We start from the raw sequence: 19,604 nt of genomic DNA on the forward strand, positions 1-19,604 counted from the left end.
GAAAGGAAACTAAATTCATTCGTAACTGAAACCATCGCGAATTGTTACGATAATGCAAACAAAAATAGGTGATTTTTTCGGAAATACACAGTCAAATAATCGCGAGTGACGAGCTCATTCCTCATTTTCAGCATTTTCTTATCGTCTCCCCCTTTTACGAACTTTCGATTTTACAAACTAATTATTAAGGGGCCGTTCAAGTATTACGTCATCATCGGAGGGGGTTTCCGATTTGCTGACTTTTGATGACAAGAGGGGAGGGGGGTTTTGGATAATGCTTACGTCATCAACCACCCTTTATGAAAATATGAGTTAGGATTTAAAGGGGCAGAGCTGATGACGAAATTTTGCTGACAAGGGGGGAGGGGGGGGGGTCAAAAATGGCTAAAAATTTGCTTACGTAATACTTGAACGGCCCCTAAGTCCATTCGGATTTGTAAAAACGAGGGTCGATTGTAATGGAATAAACATAGGACGAAATGGAACTTTAAACCACGTATGTTCAACCTGTGATCCACTGGCCGAATTTGGCCCTCGGAAAAGTTTTATGTGACCCTGACCGTGACTCTAATTTGTTCGATTAGCGGTACGTAAATAGGAAAGTGAGGTGGGAATGACTGGTGCAAAATCTAACGGTTCTTTGTATATGAAATCAGTATTTGCATGTACTCTTTTTTTTTAGGTTTGTGATACACATGCTACTAAGTAGCACGAATGCATGCCACTATCGAGAATATGTAATTAATGACATTATTGATAACATTTGTGCAAATGATACCAATAATCTCATTGGTTGCATATGCTCGATAGTGGCATCGAGCATATGAAAAATACGTAGAATATCATCACTTGGACCTCTAGTCGTGAGCGCTGCCTGTGCCCATCATTTAAAGAAGAGCACCCAAACGACATGTTTGACATACGAGTGCATGCCTTGTAGGCAATTGTTTAGCCTTGTAATACAAGGTGTTTAACTGGAACGTTGTACAAGCGCTCACGAGCTCAAATTCGGACACGAGCATTGAGCTCTCTCTCTTGCTGCTTTAGGGAGCAATGGGTTGAAGATTCCTGGTGTACTCAACAGGACTGAAATCTGCGCCTAACGACGATTAATTCACTGTAGAACGATGTTCATAACTGTCCCAAAATTATATCTTAATAACGTCATTTGGAATAGAAAATTTTGAAATTAAGACCTCTTTATTTCATTGTGGCCAAGTATCTCATATTTTTCCATAGGCAACTCGAAAAATTATTTTTCACAGAAGCTGTAAAAGAATCCTTAAAGTGTGTTTGGGCCTCTAGGCCTCCAAAATTGTTAAAGCATCCCTAATTTGATGAATATGGTAATGAACGGCAACAGCTAACTATACGCACGACTATATAATATGTTCAAGGAATCTGAAGGTAAAGATGTGAGAAAGACCTATTTCAAGAGAACCAACCTCTTGCTGCCCAGTATGACCAATGACAAATACTTCTACAGAGTAGCGTTTCTGAACTTATGGTCTGCACATCAGAGGTGGACCGCAGGCAGACTTGATAATTCGATTTTAATTCACGATTTTAGTAATCATTAGCTATAACACCCGGCGCTACCTTCGGTTTTCTTCAATGAGGCTTTTTGGATCACGTGATATCTCCCTCTTTCTTTGAGGGACTCACAAACTTTGTCCACTTTAACCAATATGGCGACTTCCTGCGTGACTCATGAAATAAACAATTTTAAATTTAAAGAAACGTAGAAAAAAATAATTGTTTCTCCTTTTTAAGGGGCGTTAGGAATTTCGACCTCCCCCCCCCCCCCTGAACTTCATGTTATCCATCTGCCTGTTTCAGCTTCCAAAAATGCTTAGTTAAAGCTGTGGAATTTCTTCGATGTACTTTACGGCCCATAATTAATTTGAAAACTTCCTAAACGATATCGATTTATGCAGTTGAATATCAAAAGACAATACGGAGACATTAATTTTCATGCTTGAGAAGATGTAAATAAAAAGTTGAAATCAATGTTATTCCATGAATATCCATTCCAACTCAAAAGTATATATGGGCCCGGAAAATTACTTCATATTTTATCACAAAAAAATGAGTAACTTTGCCTGGTTTTAATTTATACAAAAATTGCCACGTTTTTAAGACAAATAAATTACACTGGTCGAATGGTCGACGCGTTTCGGCTCTTCAATGGAGAGCCGTCATCAGGACCTCGTGGTCAGAACTCACACGAATGAAGAGTGATGTTTACGTCTGGTCGTCCGAAGAGTTCGCCTTTGTATTTGCTGCGTCCGAGTGGTCTTTGGATGCGAATTGGGGAGCCATCTGTTGTAAAGTGTTGAAAGTTTTTTCACGACTGAGGTTAATAAAGCCTGTCCAAGCTGACGAAATAGGTGGTGTGTTTCTTCCATCATTAACGAGGAAATTCTGGCATGTTCTGATGAAGTATCCCTCGAGAAAATTCAATTCCGAATTGTGTGTTGCTTTTTTAAAAACAAATGCTTTGTCAAAATCAAAATGATGTGAATGTTGCCAGCAGTGTTGGGCAATAGCCGAATTATCCGTCCGTCCCTTCTCAACATGCTTTCGGTGTTCGAGAACTCGAATATTTAGATTTCTTCTAGTTTGGCCAATATATCCATTTTCACAATTCTTGCATGGGATGAAGTAGATACCAGATTCTTTGGAGGGTGAGATAGGATAGATAGAAAACTGTTTTGAGTCAGCTGGGAGCAGCTGACTCAAAACAGTTTTCTAATACCGTTGTTCTTCCATTCGTTTCTTCAAGTTTCATGATCTCTTCTATCTTCAAGAAATTTGACTTCCATACAATATTCCAGCCAACAAATATACTCACCTTTTCCCATCTGAAAGATCCTATCTCACCCTCCAAAGAATCTGGTATCTACTTCATCCCATGCAAGAATTGTGAAAATGGATATATTGGCCAAACTAGAAGAAATCTAAATATTCGAGTTCTCGAACACCGAAAGCATGTTGAGAAGGGACGGACGGATAATTCGGCTATTGCCCAACACTGCTGGCAACATTCACATCATTTTGATTTTGACAAAGCATTTGTTTTTAAAAAAGCAACACACAATTCGGAATTGAATTTTCTCGAGGGATACTTCATCAGAACATGCCAGAATTTCCTCGTTAATGATGGAAGAAACACACCACCTATTTCGTCAGCTTGGACAGGCTTTATTAACCTCAGTCGTGAAAAAACTTTCAACACTTTACAACAGATGGCTCCCCAATTCGCATCCAAAGACCACTCGGACGCAGCAAATACAAAGGCGAACTCTTCGGACGACCAGACGTAAACATCACTCTTCATTCGTGTGAGTTCTGACCACGAGGTCCTGATGACGGCTCTCCATTGAAGAGCCGAAACGCGTCGACCATTCGACCAGTGTAATTTATTTGTCTTAAAAACGTGGCAATTTTTGTATAAATTACTTCATATTTAATCTCCTGGGCTTCGTATATCTCTAAGCGAACTCAATATTTCTAAAATCGGGAATTCTATACAATTTTTTAAATTATCGATGTGACAGAAAACCCCCCAAATTTCCGCATTTCTACAGTAAAATCGGCAATTTTAACACTGATTTTCATGAGGATCACCCTTTTCTTGACCCTCAAAGCGATGCTGATGATGATTATGACGTCTACTCAAAAAGCCTCATTACTGAGAATATTGAAAATGGGGCAAACCATTATATAATAAAGACATGAACTATTATACATATATACTAACAGGATTAGAGAAGTTACAAACCATTGTAAATGCATATACACGTCTGAAACGCATTGCTAGGGAACCACGGTAACCAAAGTAAACGTTCGGAAAGTGATTGTTGAGGCTCAAAAACCATTGTTGCCCGACAGTTTTCTTGCCCATTTGGGGCATTCGCCCTGCTCTGGCGAAATTTTAAAGTAGCCTGTCGTTCAAGTCGGGTCCCATTTGGTATATATGCAAAATTTGGTGACGATCGATCTAAAATTGTAGATTTGTCTAGAGAACACACACACATACAGAGAGACATGCAGAAAATCAATTTTATATATATAGATTACAAATTTTAATAAGCTTCATTGAAAAAACTGGATAAATGTAACAACTGAGAACACTTGAATGTCCCGTGATACGGGACACAAGTGGTCCATCGAATTGTTTGAGATATTTTACTGGTCTGATTTAGAAAGGTTGAGAAACATTGATCTCTCTAGAGGATTTCACTATATTCTAAAAATGCCACTGCTCACAACAAAGAAATTACTGAAAAAGAGTTTTGAATAGTGACTCAAAATATACGGGATCATTAATCTTATAATACACATTGAACATCAAAATAGCTCAAAATCTCTGATAAACATTTATCACGATGCTCCAAGATTCCGTGACTAAATGGTATTTCACGGAGGTGCTTGAAGTTTTGTGTTTTAATGCATAGTATAAAATGCTAAAGTTTTTTCCTCAGTGAGTAAATAATTCATTTAAAAAAACTATTTGACACAGTATTTGACAGTTTTTGATCCCAATTTTCTCAATCGCAAAAAATTACTAGCAAATAAAGTCTCTTTCCTTCATTAAATTCAGACCCAATTTTGTTTCAATATTTTATATAAATAAAAACAAAATGTATAGCAACTTCGTGCCAAGTTCTAAATTCTATTTTCAAAATTTTACTGCAAACGCAAAACATTTCAGAATCTGGTGTAAATAACTAAAAATACTTCTTTTTTGTTTTAGTAAAATACTGTGTATTTTTTTAATTTTTTTTTTTTTTTTTTTTTTGAAAAAATACAAAAATTCACTTGAATAAAAAATAATATTAAAATTCCCAAACTAGTAAAATTTCCAGCCAAAAATAAAATAAATCAACGAAACAACGTGTTCAAAAACCCCAGATTTCCAGATAATTTGCTAAAAATTTTTGCCGTTTTGAAAAACTAAAGTCAAATAGAACTATGGGGGGGGGGGGAAATTCACGATGTTATCGTAAAAAGCGCATTTGAACCAAAAAAAATTCAGGGATTTAAACTTAAAACTGAGCGTCTCCTACACGAAATATTTAAATTCAAATTTACAAAGTTTAAAAACTTTTTCATTTAAAAAATAGTATTTAAAGCGCCATCTATTGAATTATTTTTAAAGTACACGTATGAGAAAGTTACAGTAACTTCTTAATATTATGGTGCTGCCATCTATGAGATACCAAAAGTGTGTTTCAATGGGGCTTTAGTGTGAAGGCAAAATATATGTCGAGCGCAGAAATTACGCTCCGTTTTAACACTAGCTACAACTAAAAAAAAGAAAATTTTAATGTGTTATAATTATAATTATATGATACACGGTATCTGGGCAAAAGTTATTTAAGAATAATTTGTTGAGAAAGAACCACGTTCACACACTTATTATATGTACTAAAAAAAGCTAGCTAAATATGCTCTAAAACTGTGCTAATTTGCACTTAAAATGCCAAAATAGAACACTAGAAGCGACAGTCATCTCGACTGCTGCTTCTTTTCGGCTTATATTCAATCATACTAAATTTTTAAAATAAAAATAGGCAGCATTGTCTCACATGGTTAATCTATCAATTTCGAATAAATTTTTTCCTTACGCATACAGGGTGTCCATAAAATGACTAACCAACTTTTAATATGGAAAGTATGGCGGACAACTGACAATATTTTTCATGGAAAAAGGTATAGATAAACATTGCATCAACATCACAATGGTTGATGATGTACGCCTTTCTTTTTTACATGTGCATCAAGGTCTTTTACAATCGTTTAGTCGTTCGCGCATACTGTAGATAACGTATGCCACCATGAATTTTCACTATTGGGGGGAGAAATACTCTAGAGCAGTGGTTCTCAACCGGGAGCCCTTGTGGTACTGGGATACTTCAAGGGGGCCACAGAAGAAAATGGAAAAAGGGGTCATGACAAGGGGTTTGGAGAACTGAGAAGAAAAATTAAGGTGTGAAGAAATAAAGATTTTATATTAGTGACTAACACTTACAGTGAGAGAGAGAATCCAACAAAACCACCCATAAAACCAGGGCCTTCTTGAGGGCATGGACCGTCCCAGTCCTCACCGCCTACATTTTGCAACAAGTTCCCTAGGATGGTGTTTTTCTCAAGTCCCCGGCTAAATTTTTTAGATCCCCTTCTCTATATGAAATTTATTGTATGAAAAACAAAAAAAATGATGAAAAACATATTAGGCCCCAGGCTGTAGCTCTGTGAGTCCCACTCTTGTAAGGGGTAATGTCCAGGGGCCTCATGCCCATAAGTGACCCCACTTTTTGATAGCTTGTATAGTGCAATTAATTTTGAAAATAAGTAGGAAATATGTAGGCTGTTTATTTCCAGCTAAAGTACGGGACTACTACAGCATCACTTTGCCTAAGGTGGAGGCCCCATGATGTTGAGACGGTCCTGATAGAACTCGAACCAGCGGGGAGATCAATAAATTTTAGACTAGTGGTCTGGAGGCCAATTTTCTTTGCAAAATTTTCGTTCAGTATAAATTCACTGAAAAAAATCATTTCAATACGTATAAAGTGTCTTGCTTCTAGATGAGAGTTGAAAACTCTGGGTAAGACAGGGGAGCCACGAGAAAAAAAAGGTTAAGAAACATTGCTCTAGAGCACTTACTAAAATTTCATTCTACAAATTAATTTATGAAGAGTATAACATATATATGTATAACTCGCGAGTATGTATTGTGTATGCCATCGAAATGATATGGGATAACCCTAAAGTAAAATCATCCAACGCCCGTCGCAACGAGAAACATACACAATTTACATACAGCAGTCAAAATGATACAAATACAGCAGTTCTAGGTATAAACGACGATATTTCCCGGGTAAAACATTCAATATCTTAAAATTTTTGTACACAAAGAGAAATACAGAAATAATGGAAAAAGTCACCTAAAACTGATCGTGTACGCCAAGTACTGTTGAAATTATACAGCTTTTTCTTCAAAATCAAAACCCGTCAAAGTGACTGCTCCGGCCGTTCTAGTGTTAAAAACCTCAGATGAAACTTCCCAAATCTGTACCGAAAATGAGAAAATTTGAGTTAAAAGAACCGCCATACCAAAAAAAACAGCAGATATGTTTTTAAAATGTATTATTTTGTATTTCTTAGTGCATATTCATTTACCAAAAAGAAATCTGCATATGCGAATAACTTCTACATATTTTTTATTTAAGCATTTTTAATTTCTAGTGAGCCGAAGTCGCAAATAAGACGACACGAGTGAGCCGTAGCTGCTCATTAACAAAATACTAGTAACGAAAGGAAAAATAGAATACTTTCGACTCTATCTCTAGAAATTTCGTTACGATAAAACGATTATTTGGAAAATATTACAAACATCTTCTATTAACTCAATAAATCCCACTCGCAAGAAAAGAACCCGATGTTATCGAACAAAAAACACGGATTTTGTACATCTTTACGCAAAAACAAAAGAGTTGGAGTAGAGCCGAGTTCGGACATTGAATGGTCACTTTGATTGATCAATGAGTTCGGACGTTGACGCATTGGGTTGAATGGTCTTCGTGCGTCAATATATTGGATTGAAAATATCATGGGATTAATAGGAAAAAATTCGGGAACTGTCATAACGGTCTTTATCACGGAACGGTTGCAATAACGCATGGTCGTTATAACGAGCATCGACCGCATTTTTGGATCGGAATCCTCTGTCTCTGTTCTCCTCATGGGTGGAGATACGCCCCACCCCCCTAGCATCCAAGGTGGAGTCGACTGATTTAATGTATATATGTACGTATTGAATTGACATCATCATCGTACCCCCCCCCCAGATTTCCAAGTCTATCTCCGCCTATGGTTCTCCTACTTCAGGTCTGGCGCTTGAATGGAAGGCACGGCAAAAAGATGTAGAGGAATTGTGCGTGAAAGTGTTCATGTTCAAGATTTGTGGGAACAAATTTGTGCTTTTTGACGCTGAAAAAAATATATTAATTTCAATTAAGCGCTCCTGAATGGTGCTGCCATCTATTTCCAAACTTCAGAAACTCTACTTTTTTGAACTGTACCTAGATGGCGACAGCTATCGTTCACTTTGATCGTGTGAGTTCTAAAATTCCCGATTTTAAGAAAAAAATTATAATAAAATCTGCAAAGTGTGCATTCCAACCCCTGGAGGGTATGCATGATAAAAATATGAAACACAAAAAAAAATGTATATTGAATCCTAGTGTAGATAGCACCAGGGGCGTAGCCAGAAATTTCGTTCGGGGGGGGGGGGGGGCCAAAGTGACAGAACAATAGATTTGGCCATCTTTTTCCCTTTTTTCGGTCATTTTCTCACATTTCGGGGGGGGGGGACCAGACCCCCAAGTCCCCCCCCCCCCCCCCCCCGGCTACGCCCTTGGATAGCACACTAGTACCTTTTGTACATCATGTGCAGTAATGCTAGTATCGACGATTGTCCATCAAAAGTACTTTAATTTTCAGTAGCAATTTCAATTTTAAATCATTAATAAGAGCTTAATAATCTCTTTCACACTGTTTGTATTCATCATTTATTTAGAAAACAAATATATTTTTTATCGGATGGTATAGATTATTGAAATCATTCTTGCGGAATATGAAGTCAAGAATTTCAGATAACGACATTCATGTTGCAAGGGGTTTTATAGTTATAAATATAAATACAAATACAAGGCCACAACAGGCAAAGTGCCCAAGAAGGTAGCTGAGGAGAGATGCTCATAAAATAAATATGGATGCCATAAAATAAGAGAAAACTTTTTATATGGACACCCTGTGACCAAAACCCCAATTATAAAGTTGTTGTCCTGTCTCTTATAATTCCATAAAATTTCAGAAAAAAATTTCCACGTTTCTAAATGCAATATTCGCAGAGGCATCTCTGAATTCAGAAATTGGAGGAAAGTTGAGAAAGAACAACAAAAACTAACTGCCAACACTTCCTTCTCAACTTTACTCCGATTTCTGAATTCAGATATCTCTGTGAATATTGCACCGTGAACATAGAACCGTGGAAATTATTATTATTATTTCCTTTTTTGGCATCAACTTTCAGAGCAACAACTTTCTAATTGGGTTTTACAGCCATCAGGGTACTTGTGTTTGAATCCAGACAAAAAACATCAGAAACAAGTTCTTTACCTACCAATTCTGGGGCGACCACTGATCGATGGCGGTCGATTTATCCCACCTAACTTTATTGGTTGGAAATTGCCGTATGGCGATATATCACCGGAATTAGTATGGAGTAAAGTAACATGAATATGACACACTTATCTGGAATTCCTGACTTTAATCATCTGTATTCCCCAAGAATGACTTTAGTATCTGTCACCGTTTTCTTGCTATCCCATTTTGAAAACGAGTCATCAGAAGATTGTGGGACACTATGGGTTCAGGTTAGCAGCTACCCGTAAGCAGGGACATCGGAAGTGTTTTCAACCAGTGGGTGATCCTCTTAAGTTTTATGAACGAAATTGAATTTATGGATGAATTCCGGCGATGCTCGGATTATCGTTCTACAAATTTCCGCCGGATGCTCAAACACCCACAGCACCCCCGGATTCGACGCCACTACTCAGAAGTACGGTATGTGTCCTGTATTTTGATTTTTGAAACATAGCAACCATAAACTGAGATCGTTACAGATAATATAAATCGACGGAGAGATGGAATCTCTGGCAAAATGAATTTCTCTTATTAGAAAAGAACCATCATCAATATAAAACGTGTTTTATGCTGTAAATAGTATTAAAAAAAGGGCAAAAACAAAATACAAATTAATGTCTATGCTTACAGAGCTTGGAATCATAGGGGGTGGGATCAGGGACCGTGGGCCTTTTCATTCCAGGCCGCAAATTGCCCTCTCTTTCAACATTACAAGGCGGCGCCAAAATGCTTCCGTGCCCCGGCTGAGCAAGCATCTAGTTGCTGCTGCTCTGTATGATCATCATCAAAAAAATAACTCCCAAATAAGCTCTCAAGCTGAAAAAAAATTGTCAATGTTAAATTTTAATTGCAGTGTTGACCAATGATCCGCGAATATGAAGTCGGATACTGTATGTCAATTAGCACCAGTTTATCCCAGCTACAGGTTGACGATTCCTCGAGTAATGTGATAGCTAAATAGAGAGAAAATTTGAAGGAAAATTTCCTCTTATATCACTATCCGCCCACTACATTAGGCTTTCCCTGTAGAATTTTGGTAGGAAAAATCGCCAACGACGGCATGATGACAAAATCATCATTTTCAGCGTGAATCAAAACATTTTCTCTCATTCCAATGACGTCTTTTCTTTCCTATTTCCCATCAACACGATTTGAACGTTTATGGTCTATATTTCCTCATTTTACAACACTACCTTCATGTGTTGCATAGAACGTAATGGATAAATAATATAATGTCTGTAACTCCATAAAGAGTTTCCTCTTGAGTAAATCATTCCACTTGAATGCTTTCACTTCAATTGCGCTATAGCGGTAATTCTGATAACCACCCTCTAATTTCAGACAAATTTCAAGTTCAGATTTAGAAGAATATCAAATTTAGAAACATCACTCTGCAACTAACCGTGAGATTCTTGTGAATGTCACTCTTTGTACACAAATTTCATCACGTAAGTGTTTTTTTGAGCTGTCTAAGGGGCGTCGACGTAGTAAACGAAACGTTAAGGATTAATATCTTGAAAGAACGTTTCATCTTGCTTAATATTCCCGAACAAAGGGATTCGTTTCAACTCCAAGAGCTTAAATGAAACAAAGACAACAACAACTGGGCACAAGTTTTGGTTCAGATCATGACTGGATGGTGCAAAAGAATTACCTTAATTTTCCGAAACGTAATACACATCAAAATGGCCGGTTGTAGGAATAACAAAAAAGAAAATGGCTGCTCATGTTGGTTAATTCAAGAACATTATGAGATCATAACCCGGAAGATGTGGAAATCACTAAACCGGGACGTCGATGGGATTTAAGATAGAAGGGATCAAAATGGCGGATATTATTATTATTTACAGTGATACCTCCGCTAACGAAGATAATCCGTTGCGGAATTACGTTCGTTAGCTGGAACGTGATTTTCCATAGGTTAGTATGAAAAATCGTTTAATTCGTTCCAGGTACTGCCCGAAATTTGAAGATAAGTTTTTTTTAAACACCAAGGAGAGCGGTTATAGAAAAGGCAAAAACTAACCGATGGCTGAAATGAACTTCAAAATCGGATGAATGAGAATTTACAGGAACATGAGGTACTACTAAAGATCTTTTTACTATGTACAGTGTCATATTTACGGGGGGGGGGGGGGTGAGCTATAGCTGAGAGCCACAATTTCAGAGGAGGAGGTGACAAAGTTCAGGAATGAGTGGCCAAGGAAATTAGTGTAGAATGGGAAAAGCGTGGCAAAACCGTAAATCCGATTCTGCTAAGAGATCAGGGAACTAGGACACAGTGAGAGACCAGAAGGGTGACCTACAGAGTTTGCAAGCACGGGATCGGCAAAAAGAGTGACATATTGGAAGGGATCAGGTCAGTGAGAGCAACCAAAAGAGTGCGTGAGCATTTGAGTGACCGAAAGTGTAAAAGTGTGGAAGTGGCCGGAAGATTGACTCGGAACCAGATCAGTGGGTGACTAAAAGAGCGACTTTGAAAGTAAACATGTGAACACCCAAAAGGCTGAGAAAAAATGTGAGCACCCAAAAGGCTGAGAAAACGTGAGCACCCAAAAGGCTGAGAAAACGTGAGCACCCAAAAGGCTGAGAAAACATGTGAGCACCCAAATGGCTGAGAAAACGTGAGCACCCAAAAGGCTGAGAAAACATGTGAGTACTCAAAAGGATGAGAAAACGTGAGCACCCAAAAGGCTGAGAAAACATGTGAGCACCCAGTGGATTGAATTATAGACAAAGGTATATTGAGAAGGAAAGGGCGGGAGTAAACACACTATATCGGCAAGTTTCAGGAATTAGTGGGCTGAAAAATTAGACTAGAATGGGTTACGAGCGGCAAAAAATTCTATAGCCCGCAGTCTTTTTTTCATTGAGAAAATAAATTTTCCCTCCGGGGAACCACCGTCTGGGGTAAGTTTCTCGTAGCCCACTTGCTGCACAATCATAAATCCGCCTCTGACAATCCACACAACCAACTCCACCTTCATAGTAGACTGTGAAGGTGGTGCTGAAAGCTGGTGCTAACACAACCTAGTTGAGTTCGTAAGTATTCTCATTTAGTTGTGATTTGGTCAGATCATTTCTGTGTCTGATACATGCAGATAGAAAAGATAAGCTCCCAGAATGTGTTCGAGCGGTTGAAATTGGTGCACTGAAAGAACGCGTTTCCTTTTTTTTTCAATGCATTTTCCATCAACTGGATCTTTTATTTTACGTGAAATGCTTCAAATCCAAACTGGGACGTTGATTGGATTTAAGACTGAAGGTATCAGAATGAAGGATTTCATTACTATTTCTGCACGAAAATTAGGGCTGCCCTTACCAGACGCGGGGCCCTTGCGCAGCGGGCCAAGGTGATCTCAACAATTTCGGACCACCAAAAATGTTGGGACTTCCTCCCTCCCCCTCCATTTACCCCGATTTTATATGTTTTGTTGGGGTCGTGGAATAGGCATCCATTATTTCAGAATATACAGAAAGCCTGAGAAGTACCCAGAAAAAAAAATTGGTTTTTTTTTGAACACTCACATGTAAATGCAAAAATTACAAAAATTGATTAAAATTCAGCACTAAAGGTATTTCTAAATTAATGAAATAAAAAATTCTCGAAACTAATGAAAATTTTTGACTTGATGAATCGAAAACAATTAAAACAAATAATTCCAGTGCCAATAAAAATTCAAAAGTTTCGAAAAAAATAATTCCAGAACTGAAAGTTCAGAATTTACAGAAGAAAAAAATTTCAGAATTGATGAAAATTCAGAATTAACGGTAGAGAAAAAAATTCAAGAAATGGTGAAAATTCAGAAACAATTAAATAATAATTTCAGAATTTGTGAAAGTCTTAACAATTTACCGTGAGCGTGGTGCCCCGTAAAGAGTGGGGCCCGGTGCGACCGCACCTGCCGCACACTCCTAAGGGCGGCTCTGATGAAAATGCCCTTGCGGTTCCAGAAAAGTGAAGTCACAAAGTTACAGCACAGTAGCAACGGCATCTTCATTAGGACTTATTTCCGGCGCATGCTCAGAATACGATAACAAACCAACATAAGTTCGACGACCTTATGGCGGGAAGCGATTAATCTGTTAATATCGCACTCAACTTCGAAAAAAAAAAAAAACTAATAATAAATAGGGACGTGGACTCTCTCTAGAGAGACAAACACCGGGAAATAAAGATGGTTGAAAACGGACGTTTTCCACCCAGAAATGTTCTCCATCATTGAGAAAGATGGCGTGAGTGAGACAGAGAGGCCATCTTTTAGGTTCCCGAAGTAGTAATAATAACAGAAGCCCCTGTCCCCTTGTACACTAACTGAAAAAATTATTATCATTTTTTTTGTTGAAATCACCTCGTTACAGACGAAAGGAAAAGAAATGAGGAAGATAAAAGAAAAGATGTAAAAAGGAAATGAGCTTCCCATACACTAGCATTAGTGCCACAACGTACTATATAGCGTATAGTGCATAGGATACGCTTTCCTGGTTCGACGCTCCAAACTGAAAAGACCAAAATAATAATAAGCCCCCCTTTATTTTCACATCACACGTCTTTTTTCCTTCGGACACACATCAATGTTGATGTGTTTGGTCCCTGATGTAGCCTCTGTAATAACTTCCGTTAGTTTTTTTTTTGTCCTTGCCTTGGACACGTTCGAGCACAAGTCACACGATAGAATTTTGTGCCTTTTTTCCTGTATTTTTTTCTGGTGGGAAAAAAAATTGCTTCATCATGGTGCTTCCTCAAGAAGAAAAAATAATAATATTTATAAATATATATACATATACACACATCAGTTTTTATTGTCCTCAGTTCATGACCCCGAGATTTTTTTTTTTTCCACCTTCACCACGGAAAAATAATGGACTGTAATACAATATAATAAGATTGGAATATAATGTAAGGGAAGATAAGCTCTTAGTAGTTGGAGTTACCATTAGATCTGAAGAGAAGTTTGATTTTATAAATTTCCAAAGCTGAAGTTATCCTAATTTTTTGGATGAAACGCCACATTACCATAAGTATCGCACTAGCGATAAAATTGGCAAATAAAATGTGTAATTGGTCAGAAACGTCAAATATCCGCTCTTTGATTAAAATCTGAAACTGATCAGAAACGTGGTCTTTTTGTTTGTTCATTTAACTTTAACTGTACACGTTAAGATCGAATCTGAGGTAAAATCTCGCTTGTTACGATCATTAATGCTGAAGCAAGCATTTTTTCCACACGATGCTCACATAACATGAAAATTCAGGCGTTTGACGCATCCACTTCAAAATATGGAGGACGGATGGACGGACGGCCTTATAAATGATCGTGGGACCATGTCCTATTCCTAACAGAACGCAGGTGATTCCCAACCAACTTGCATAGATTTAAGATCCAAGATAATCAACTATGTGAATTCAGAATGATGGCCTATCATTATGCAAAAAACCCCGTGCTATATATACACCAAAAAGCTTCATATAATAGAATTACCTTTTTAACACAATGGAGAAAGCAAAAACCTCCTACGATGTTAGCTAAAGATTTACAAAATTTAACACCAGACAGCGGTTTCGGGGCTACTATAACCCCTTCGTCAATGGAAGAAATGAAATGCGTAGACGGTGTAATATAGCACAGGTTACTCACTTATTTGAAAGCACGTGGTCGGATCGAGTTTGACGCGTGATGTGATTCGAGTAATGTGATAATTTTGTCTATTCATTTCATTTTTCCCACTGACGAAGGGGCTATAGTAGCCCCAAAACAGCTGTCGGGTGTCCAGTTTTGTGCATTTTTAGTTAACATCGTTGGATTTTTTGCTTTCTAGAAAGCTCCATTTCAGTAATATAAGTGCAAATAATTTACACCATTGGGGGAGAAAGAGGAGTTAAGTAGGAGAAGGAGTAAAGTAGTAGTAGTAGTACCCACTATTACATAAACAATGGCTGCAATATTTTTAGTATGTGAACGGTCGAAAGAAAATCTCTTCCATCTCACACCAACCCTCTCACTGTGGCAATTACGAGATATCTCACCTAACTTGATGCTTTGTACTTCGTAAATATTTTCATTAAGGATTTTCAAAAGTTTAACGTATGACCATTGGAAAAGAGATTGGAACACCAAATATATCTAATCTGTTTTATCCCGAGGCCCTTCGGCAGCACCCGAAATTTTTATGACACACTGTTATGGAACCATAGCCCTGCGTATTATTTACTACGTCAGGAGCATCAAACCCGGCTGTAATTTCCTCCCCCCCGCCACCACCTCCAAAGTTGCGGCCCTACATACGGAGCAGGACGATCTCAACAGCATCGTGGGCACCCTGGAAAATTGATTTTTCTGTCGGCTCTCTACCTGGTTAGGGAAACCTGCCTAATTCAACCCAACCCATTGGATCTTATATTGCAACTGTATCTTCCACCATCACCCCGGTTCATTCCAATATCTCCTCCTACCCTTAGATGGGGAGGTGGTTCTCGGAGCTACTGCGTGATGCCACTGCTGAAACACTTTATTTTAGCAGAACACATCAACACACAAAACGTGTTTTTTCTATAAACCAGGCTTTCTCTACATTTTAGTTCCTTGTTTCACTATTTCAAGTGAGAGATTTCTCGTTTATGGCGTTGTTTTAGTGTCACTGCAGGTGGTGCTTTTTACAATATTTCTTTGAGAATGTTGATGGCTTCGAAATAATTTTTGAATCTCTTCACAGTGAGCATGAGACATTCAACCACCGAAAAAGTGTTATTAAAGAGTTGAAAGAGGGACTTATACGAAAAAGTACCCTCCTGTATATCCGCAAGCTATCGACATTTATTGTAAGGTGAGGGCTTTTATCAGAAGCTTCAATATGTGTGTTTGGATAAAAAGTGCATTCGGAAAGGAATGAAAAAAGACAAGAAATGGATTAAATCCAAGAAATTAATGGTAATTAATTGTAGGCTGGTTTCAGTGAACCCTCATTTATACGCTTTTGAAGAGGCCGGGTCGAAACGTCGCATAAAAGTCGTACAACATAGACTTTTTGAAAAAATTACACTCTGCCCCCCCCCCAGACATACAAAATACTATAAAATTCAATGTGTGAAATTGCATTTGCAACAATCACTAAGAAAAAAACATCACAACGAAAGAAAATTCCACTGGAAACAATAGAAAGAACTAATGCATTACTGTGTGTGTGTGTGCGCACGCGCGCGCGCGCGCCATATACAGTATATTTCCCTGTACCCTCCAAATGCTTACAATGGACTTTCCCACCCTCTAGGGACAACGCTGAAAAATTGGGAGGGAGAATTCTGGAAGGACATATGGCCGTCTTTCAAACGATTAAAACCCGTTCCTTCGAGGCGCATCGCATCTGCGTAATTTCAGAAACAAGCCTTCATTCATTCAAACTGAGCACAACTCCGGTCTATCGCCCTAGGCAATTTACTACCGATTGAACTGTGCCTCAAGTTCAGAAACAAGCAATGAATCACTTAAGTGTAAATGGTCATCAGCCAGCTCAATGGCTAATTTCGTAAATGTCAGCAATCACCCTAAACTTTAGTGGCTTTTGTGGTGACAGTATGCAAGAAGAACAGCAACGCTTTTTTTAACTGCCTACAGAAATAGTATTATGCTTGGACTCTATCTAAATATAAAAGAAAAGGGGAAAAAAAGATCATGACTCTCTCTACAGTAGATATTCACAGTTTCCAACTAGATGGCGATGGCGCAGCTTGACCTAGATGGTCCTTGCGCCAAAAAAAAAATCAAAATCCAAAAAATCCAACTAGATGGCGAAAGTTTTGATGCGGATAGATTTGATTTCCTAGGATCAAGTATCTGTAAAAGAGGGAACATGCTCAGAAGATTTAAAAAAGAGTAGTTCTGGGAAAAACAGATATGAAGAAGCTTAATATAATAACGAAAGATAAAGATATCTCAATGAAAACAAAAATTAGGATTATAAATGCATTGGTATTCCCTGTCATAATGTATGGATGTGAGAGCTGGACACTACGGAAAGCAGACAGAAAAGTAATTGATTCCTTTGAACTTTGGTGCTGGAAAAGGATGCTCTGAATTTCATAGATAGCTAAAAGCACAAATAAATCGGTTATCGAAGAAGTCAAAGCTGACTATTCTCTAGAAGCAAAAGTGACTAAACAGAATCTTATTTTGGCATGCAGAAGGCTCACTGAAAAAAATGGTAATGCTTGGAAGAATGGAAGGAAAGACAGGAAGACAGACAGCACTAAATGTATAGAGAAGGTTTTGCAAAGCACCAGAATGAAGCTAGCACAACTGAGGCATGCCGGGAATGATCACCAGACCAGCTTGGAGAGCCCTGATCTACAGCAGTGTTTCTCAACCGCCGGGGCCCTAACTAGTCACACCGGGCCGTGAGTTATATAGGAGGTCGTGACTGTGACCCCGGCCAACACCTTCTGTAGCAGAAAGCCTCCGCGCGAAGCTCGTGACGTCACTGAAGCCGTCCATTTCACCTATAGTCACCGGATATACTGCAAACAAAAGTGAAGATTTCGCATACGTGTCCTGCTATATCCAATGTCTACAGGTGAAATGGACGACTTGAGTTACGTCAAAACTTCGCACGGAGGCTTTCTGCTGCAGAGGGTGTTGCGCCGCATGAAAAGCCCTTATTACCAGAGCCCGGATTATATGCAAATGCATATGCGCATATGCATTTGCATATTTTGGCCTTTTTTTAGTATAAATGCACATTTTCGCTTTTTTTTAGCATTAATGCATATTTTGGCCTTTTTTAGCATTAATGCATATTTTAGCAATAATGCATGTATTTTTTATATTCGCCCTTGGCTACAGTGGTCACCTGTAGACCCTTTACATTCGCCTCCGGCCACAGGGGCCACCAGTCTTAGCTTCCAGAGCAGGATGGGGGGGATGCACTGCACTGCACCCAAAGCCCCCCATCTTCGGCTCTCTTCGAGCCCCGCCCACGAAAGGGGGAGAGTGGTCTTGGGGAGGGGGGTGTCCTCCCTTGAGGGCACCCCCAGACCCCTCTCGACTCTCGTCGAGCCCCGCATATATATAAATGCATAAAATCAAAGAATAACTGCATATTTTAGAAAGTTTATTTAAGTGTAATCACTTTTTTATAATTTTTCAAATAAATATTGCTAACAATACAGTAAAACCCTCTCTTTTGCAGTCACCTGAGGGGGAAAAAATTCGTTCGTAAAAAATTCATACTTCTAATATACAAGTGGAAAATATTATTTGGCCTTAAAAGGAGGGTGACCGCATCTGAGAGGTGTCCGTTAAGGGGGGGGGGGGTTTACTGTATTTTTATAACATCGATTTTTCTCTGCCGCAGGTGGAATTTAGTGAATTTATAGAGATGTTCGTATTTTCCAAATATCAAGTGTTCTATTTTTAAGGGTATTTCTAGAAATATGTCAAAAGTGTTCAATTTTTTTAGAAATAGTGTCGAAATTCTTTTGTTACTGGTTATTTCGTTACTGAGCAGCTCTACAACAAACTAGAAATTAAAAATGCCTCAATAAAAAATATGTAGGCGTTTTTTGCATATGCACGTATATTTTTTGTAAATGCATATGCACTAGGAAATATAAAATATTCATTTTAAAAGCATATCTCCTTTTTTTGGATTGTGATTTTCTTAAATTCATATTTTAGCATTTTAAAGTGAATATTTTAGCATTTTAAAGTGAATATTTTAGCATTTTAAAGTGAATATTTTAGCATTTTAAAGTGAATATTTTAGCATTTTAAAGTGAATATTTTGCATTTGTGGCATTTAAGTGCATATTGTGAATATTTTATCATTTTAAAGTGAATATTTTATCATTTTGAAGTGAACATTTTAGCATTTTAAAGTGAATATTTTAGCATTTTAAAGTGAATATTTTAGCATTTTAAAGTGGATATTTTAGCATTTTAAAGTGAATATTTTAGCATTTTAAAGTAAATATTTTGGCATTTAAGTGCATATTGTGCATATTTTGGCATTTTAAAGTAAATATTTTGGCATTTAAGTGCATATTTTGGCATTTTAAAGTGAATATTTTGGCATTTTAAAGTGAATATTTTGGCATTTAAGTGCATATTGTGCATATTTTGGCATTTAAGTGCATATTGTGCATATTTTGGCATTTAAGTGCATATTGTGCATATTTTAGCATGTAAGTGCATATTGAGCATATTTTGGCATTTAAGTGCATATTGTGCATATTTTGGCATTTTAAGTGCATATTTTGGCATTTTAAAGTGAATATTTTGGCATTTAAGTGCATATTGCGCATATTTTGGAATTTTAAGTGCATACTGTGCATATTTCCGTATTTTTAGAGCATATTTCGCCACTTTTTTAGTGCATATAATCCGATCTCT

The 19,604-nt window shown here is 37.8% G+C and overlaps 1 protein-coding gene across 2 annotated transcripts in view; it reads right to left on the reverse strand.

The window, feature by feature from the left end:
• Positions 1-13,178, reverse strand: part of LOC149078735 (3-hydroxyanthranilate 3,4-dioxygenase-like) — an 85,533-nt gene extending 72,355 nt beyond the window's left edge. Inside the window, exons 1-2 of one of the 2 annotated variants that reach the window (XM_089240836.1) lie at positions 13,076-13,178; positions 6,957-7,081 (exon numbers count right to left, since the gene is read on the reverse strand). The gene's annotated coding sequence lies outside the window, so the exon portion shown is untranslated. The remainder of the gene's footprint in view (positions 1-6,956; positions 7,082-13,075) is intronic. The other variant, XM_089240837.1, reaches the window with a different exon arrangement.
• Positions 13,179-19,604: the final 6,426 nt, after the last annotated feature.

Source organism: Pholcus phalangioides, unplaced genomic scaffold (assembly GCF_987345545.1).
Source record: "Pholcus phalangioides strain wild (caught in Gottingen) unplaced genomic scaffold, Ppha-v1.0 ptg000013l_1, whole genome shotgun sequence".
Taxonomy (NCBI): Eukaryota; Metazoa; Arthropoda; class Arachnida; order Araneae; family Pholcidae; genus Pholcus; species Pholcus phalangioides.